Here is a 7,202-nt window from a genome sequence, read left to right on the forward strand (position 1 = left end):
TCTACATGATGTCACCCTCAGGACGATGAAGACATCCTGAGGACATCCTGAAACATAATTTTGACATACTTGGGACGTACTCAGAACTGCCAAAATAACATCCGCGCACGTCCCAAGGAAGTCCATAGTACGTCAATGACGACCTTTTACGGACCTCTAGTGGACCTTTTTCCCGTGCCTTAGCCAGGCTTACTGGCGTTCTCTGAACATTACATCAACACCGCACAGCAGTGCATATCAGTGGCACAAACAAGCAACATTAGATCAAACACTTTATTTCGTATGAAACTGAGCGTCATAGCATCGTATTACCTCACCAGGTATTATATCACAGCGTAACATGACCAGCATTTTTTTTCCGCTATATTATTGAGAACTTACATGTCTTTGAAAACATGATGTCCATGAACACACACAGCATCGGTCCACAAGGGGAAAAACTTAAAGGTATATGCCCGCAATGTCCGAAGTGCGACGCTGAAACATATGTTGAAGCACTGGCATAACCGACGACCATGCTACACTGTGTTTCGTACAACTGGAGATTTGCGATGTGTCCAGCTTGCCTTTCGTGCGCAAAAATTAACGCTATCCAACTTCGGCTATATTCACTTTTCGCCACGGACTCCCTTCCCTGCCGCCTCATGTGAGCTTAACCTGCAAGAAATGTAATTTCAAAAACACTGCTACAGCAAAATGTCACTGTGAAGTACGCATCGACGTATACGCATACCTTTAGACACAGCGCCTATGGTTGCAGTCTGCAGTAGACTAGCATTCTCCCTATCAACAGCCCTATTGCCTGCGAAGACGGGAAACGCATGGATAACCACGTAGTAGGAACGTGAATGCCTCGCACATTCACTACGTACCTTCAAAACGGGTAAAATCTTGAAAATGACGCGGGCGACGCCACTTGGAGATCCATAATTCACATTCATCCGCTACGACGTTTCCACACATCTGTAAAAGAGTCAACAAGGTGCGACACATTGTACTTCCCTGCAAATTCTTTATTAAAATCACTCAGCATTTTTTACATACAGTGGCACAGCCGTAAAGCCGTGGAGCACATGACGAAGTTGCACGGGTGAAGCGTATGCCCAATCTGTTTCGCAGTAAACACAAGTCACTGAAGAGCTCTGAAACGCACTTTAGCGGAACTTACCTGATGTCTTTCAACATTTCTGTGACCTTCCCACGTCGTGAGTGTGCTGTCCCAACCGCGTTGTTCACCGCAATGAATACGTCGAAAGTATCTGAAACTCATATATCAGACATTAGTAACGGGGCCACTGACGATGTTGCATCTTCACCTTGATAAGTGCTGGTAGGGTCACGAGTACACTTAGCTGAAAGATAAAGCATAGGGTAATAGGAATCAAAAGGGTAATAATCACACTGCTAGCATAAAGTAATAGAACCCACACGCTAGGAATGATACCAAACAAAAGTTGCACGAATCGTACAAACATAGAACTACCCAGTAAACCACCGATGTCCCACGGACGTCCTGCAAAGATCCCGAAGTCCTGATCCGCGAGAAATGTCCCAATGATGTAAATAAGACGTCATTCGAAACGTCCTATCGTCGTCTAGCCAGGATGTATTTTAATGATATCACTGGGACTTCGAAATGGCGTCCCGATCGGATGTTGATTTAGAAGTAGAATACAAACATACTTTCGATGCTCATTATATTTTTGTATCCTTATGACAACGTTCAACAGCGTGCAGCAAGAAGCTAAAACAGTGACACTAATTTTTATCCGTGTTACCGAAGTGGCAACACACAAAAATTATTCATCTGAATTTACAAAGAATCTCCCGACATGGTCCGAGCTTAGCAGATGTACCACAGTATCTAGCTTCTGTTTCCTTTTACTGTAGTGCTAACAGACTTGTGCCCGTTACTCAAAAAAAGTAATTGATTACCGTTACCGTTACTTGTACGGAAAAAGTAACTGATTACCGCTACCAATTACTGGACTCCAGATGTAACTGAGTAACGAGTAGAAAAGTAACGCGTTACTCCGGTCGTTACTCTGCATTCACACAAATTATACCCGTCTTTGTGTGCGTCAGAGGGGGGGGGGGGAGAAATAAATCGTTCAACAGCGGAATAACTGAAATAACACGAAAACCAAAAACGCACAGGACAAGTAGATCTGTACGTCTACTGTATTTATCGCCTGGGAAGACGTTGACCCGATTGTGGAAGAGCATTGCGTGGATCTTCCCATGGCTCACCACACCTCCAAAGCTATCACAATGGTACCACCACACTGGTGTAGTAAGGGATTAGGGAGAGAGACCCTGAAATTCCATAACCTTATTACAATGACCTCCGCTTGGTACAGTAGAACGGTCCAAAAAAAGGCTCACTGCACAAGGGTCTTGACTTGGGGCAGAACATCTGAAAGATGAGTTAATCTCTACCGGAAAAGTAATCAATTACTGAATAATCGATTACTCAGAAAAGTAATTGATTACTCGAAAAATTACTTTGACAGTAAAGTAACTGATTACTCGAAAAATTACTCAGAAAAGTAATTGATTACAAGTAACGCAATTACTAGTAACGCGTTACGCACAAGTCTGAGTGCTAATAAAGGTAGTTGGGAAGGCCGAGAAGACCTCGATATCTCTTGCAATATCTCCATGTAGAACGGAACACACACAACTACATCTCCAGATATGCTTCCCTGCAGGAACGAGAAGACATAACATCATTGAATTGTCGCCACAATTCCAACGAGATCCAAAGACAAATCAGACAATCAATTCGTTCATTATGTAGCCGTCAGGTACAAGTTCCTCACTGACAGAATCAGGGTTTTTGAAGAGAAGCTATACCTTCGCGACATCATGTTCCACTATGTTGTGTGGCGAAGACCGTACCCACGGAATAAAGAAGCAATTCAATGAATTGGCTTAATGGATATAAATGCTAAACGCTGATTTCCACTTGATTTAATGTAATCCAACATGCTTTGTACACACTGCACCAGTTCAAAGAATGCGAAACCAATTGAACGAATTGGCCTAGAGTATCAATAAAACAACAACTTTATTTCTAAGGTTAATAATGAGTAGTTTCGTCGCTAGAGTGGATACCCGAGCCCTCTGGCATAAAAGGCGATGAAATGTACCCCTTCACCATAAGGATCAAAGTCATGACGTGTCTAAAAAGACCAAAAAGCTCTCATCACAGAGTGTTGATGGGCTGGATTTCACCAGGGGCCAAGCAATTTTCATAGAGATAGAAAGGGTGAAATTCCAACTGACTAAGGATCTGAGAGAGCGCGGTTCGGGAAGGTTGGTAGCATGGACAAATAAGAAGAATGTGCCCAGGTCCCCTACGGCACCGTAGTGACATCATCGGTCAGAATAGATCAGATATGCATAGAGATTCCAACTGAGCACTGCACATGCCACTTGAGGTGGCGGTTGATACCGCGGCGTCTTTTAGCCATCCAGTGATGGTTTAACCCCATTAGAGTGACATCGCGGTGTTTCGCGATGGGTTCCCGTGTCTAATATCTTGGCCTGCAGCGGCGATATGGGGATGATGTTTCTTGTGACAAATTCCCCTTCCATCCCCCTACGCGTGCACCTTGCGGCTTGTGGGAAATCCTGGCGGTTGTCCAGATATTTGAAAATTCTAGGCAACCGTCGGTGCTTCTGACACCTTCAAAGTCTTGTAAATCCCGCCCGGATTGTCGGATCGAGACCAAAATTCAGGTCCGAACGGACCTGAATTTTGGTCTCGATCCGCTCTGTGATCGCGATAGCTCTGTGATCGCGAAAATCACACAGGAACTGATCTGTAGTGGTTTCGAACTCGTAGGCGGAGACGCGTTAGTAAAATTCGTTTTTCCGAACTTCAGTGCCCTTGTTGGAAAGAAGTTCGCCTCGGACAGGGTTCATACTTGGAGAGCCCACTGTTCTCGACACGGAGCACGTGATAAAATTCACCGCGTCTCTCTAAATTTAGCAGTTCTCGAGTTAGAGGATTCCGCGTTCACACTCCTCCCAATACATGGGACCAGCGGCTTCCCCCCCCCCGCCCCCCAAAAAAGCCTTCCCGTTGCCACATGGTCATGTTTGCCTTCGTTATGAAGGTCTCAATGTGCTCTTTCCAACAGCGTTTGTCCCGCAGGCGCGCGATGTTCCGTTCTCCCGATATCGGCTTAAGAGCATGACGAGCTGCGAGGCTGGCTAGAGCCACCCTGAAACGCTTCCCACTTTTCGGTGTCGTAAGTCGATTACCCGATGTCCGATTTAGTCGAAATTTTGTGTGCGCGTGCTCTGTTCCCTGCTCTACAACTTTCCGATTGAGACCAGCCGTCGATTTCCAGTGGTTAAGACGTCATTCTCGAAATTCCTGACACCGACCCCCGTTCACCGATTTTTGTCCCTGTCTTCAGGCTTGAAGCCCACGGCGTATCCGGCTTTTAGTGGGCACACGCACTCGACATGGGCAACGCGTAGAAACTTGCCGCATCTTTCTATCCCTCTCGGTTCTCGAGTTAGAGCACCGTGGCAACGGCGGTTCTCTGATACATGGGCCTGGGGCATTTTTTTAGATATCGGGTTCTTGCTGGCGTTGAAGGTGATTGAGATGTGTTTTTGAAGAGGAAAACGCGACTTTCCGTTCCCTTGCTACATTCCGAGGAGCGCCTGGGCGCCTGGGCCATGGCCTGGCGGGCAGGTGGCCTTCCTGCCGTTTCTGCGCTGCGGGCGGCGTCCATTTCGCTTGCAAGCTTCGTTACGTTCGCACGTCTTTTTCTGGCTCCCGTTGTCTCGCGTTCCGTCGTTGCTCTGGTGCCCTGGACTGCTGTGAATGTGTTTTTATGCCCTACTAGTGTTGCCTGGGGGTGCTTTTATGTGTGCACCATGGAAGATAGGTCCAGAAGCCTTGCGATTTCTTAGATTAAAGGTTAAATTCGTGCAACCTTTGTTTGGTATCATTCCTAGCGTGTGGGTTCTATTACTTTATGCTAGCTGTGTGATTATTTCCCTTTTGATTCCTATTACTCTATGCTTTATCTTTCAGCTAAGTGTACTCGTGACCCTACCAGCACTTTTCAAGGTGAAGATGCAACATCGTCGGTGGCCCCGTCACTGATGTCTAATCTATGAATTTCAGATACTTTCGACGTATTCATTGCGGTGAACAACGCGGTTGGGACAGCACACTCACGACGTGGGAGAGAAATGTTGAAAGACATCAGGTAAGTTACGCTAAAGTGCGTTTCAGAGCTCTTCAGTGACTTGTGTTTACTGCGAAACAGATTGGGCATACGCTTCACCCGTGCAACTTTGTCATGTGCTCCACGGCAGCACAAGCCTTTACGGCTGTGCCACTGTATGTAAAAAATGCTGAGTGATTTTAATAAAGAATTTGCAGGAAAGTACAATGTGTCGCACCTTGTTGACTCTTTTACAGATGTGGAAACGTCGTAGCGGATGAATGTGAATTATGGATCTCCAAGTGGCGTCGCCCGCGTCATTTTCAAGATTTTACCCGTTTTGAAGGTAGGTAGTGAATGTGCGAGGCATTCACGTTCCTACTACGTGGTTATCCATGCGTTTCCCGTCTTCGCAGGCAATAGGGCTGTTGATAGGCAGAATGCTAGGCTACTGCAGACTGCAACCATAGGCGCTGTGTCTAAAGGTATGCGTATACGTCGATGCGTACTTCACAGTGACATTTTGCTGTAGCAGTGTTTTTGAAATTACATTTCTTGCAGGTTAAGCTCACATGACGCGGCAGGGAAGGGAGTCCGTGGCGAAAAGTGAACATAGCCGAAGTTGGATAGCGTTAATTTTTGCGCACGAAAGGCAAGCTGGACACATCGCAAATCTCCAGTTGTACGAAACACAGTGCAGCATGGTCGTCGGTTATGCCAGTGCTTCAACATATGTTTCAGCGTCGCACTTCGGACATTGCGGGAATATACCTTTAAGTTTTTCCCGTTTTGGACCGATGCTGTGTGTGTTCATGGACATCATGTTTTTAAGACATGTAAGTGCTCAATAATAATGCGAAAAAAATGCTTGTCATGTTACGCTGTGATATAATACCTGGTGAGGTAATACGATGCTATGATGTTCAGTTTCATACGAAATAAAGTGTTTGATCTAATGTTGCTTGTTTGTGCCACTCATACGCACTGCTGTGCGGTGTTGATGTAATGTTCAGAGAACGCCAGTAAGCCTGGCTAAGGCACGGGAAAAAGGTCCACTAGAGGTCCGTAAAAGGTCGTCATTGACGTACTATGGACTTCCTTGGGACGTGCGCGGATGTTATTTTGGCAGTTCTGAGTACGTCCCAAGTATGTCAAAATTATGTTTCAGGATGTCCTCAGGATGTCTTCATCGTCCTGAGGGTAACATCATGTAGACGTCCTTGGGACATCGGTGGTTTACTGGGTAACCTTTAATATAAGAAATCGCAAGGCTTCTGGACCTATCTCCCAGGGTGCACACATAAAAGCACCCCCAGGCAACACTAGTAGGGCATAAAAACACATTCACAGCAGTCCAGGGCACCAGAGCAGCGACGGAACGCGAGACAACGGGAGCCAGAAAAAGGCGTGCGAACGCAACGAAGCTTGCAAGCGAAATGGACGCCGCCCGCAGCGCAGAAACGGCAGGAAGGCCACCTGCCCGCCAGGCCATGCCCCAGCGCCCAGGCGCTCCTCGGAATGTAGCAAGGGAACGGAAAGTCGCGCGAAGACGGGACCAACGCTATCGGAAAGAGGACGTTTTCCTCTTCAAAAACACATCTCAATCACCTTCCTACGCCAGCAAGAACCCGATATCGAAAAAAATGCCCAGGCCCATGTATCAGAGAACCGCGTTGCCACAGTGTCCTAACTCGAGAACCGAGAGGGATAGAAAGATGTGGCAAGTTTCTACGCGTTTCCCATGTCGAGTGCGTGTGCCCATTAAAAGGAAGTCGGATCCGCCGTGGGCTTCAAGCCTGAAGACAGGGACAAAAATCGGTGAACGGTGGTCGGTGTCAGGAATTTCGAGAATGACGTCTTAACCACTGGAAATCGACGGCTGGTCTCAATTGGAAAGTTGTAGAGCAGGGAACAGAGCACGCGCACACAAAAATTCGACTAAATCGGGCATCGGGTAATCGACTTACGACACCGAAAAGTGGGAAGCGTTTCAGGGTGGCTCTAGCC

The 7,202-nt window shown here is 46.8% G+C and overlaps 1 long non-coding RNA gene across 1 annotated transcript; it reads right to left on the reverse strand.

Annotated features, from left to right (window-relative positions):
• Positions 1-777: 777 nt before the first annotated feature.
• On the reverse strand, positions 778-1,261 carry LOC135367533 (uncharacterized). Its single transcript, XR_010414487.1, has 3 exons — positions 1,169-1,261; positions 1,045-1,108; positions 778-963 (listed from the first exon to the last, which is right to left on the reverse strand). It is a non-coding gene; the product is annotated as an uncharacterized LOC135367533 (long non-coding RNA).
• Positions 1,262-7,202: the final 5,941 nt, after the last annotated feature.

This window comes from Ornithodoros turicata, chromosome 1 (assembly GCF_037126465.1).
Source record: "Ornithodoros turicata isolate Travis chromosome 1, ASM3712646v1, whole genome shotgun sequence".
Classification (NCBI taxonomy): Eukaryota; Metazoa; Arthropoda; class Arachnida; order Ixodida; family Argasidae; genus Ornithodoros; species Ornithodoros turicata.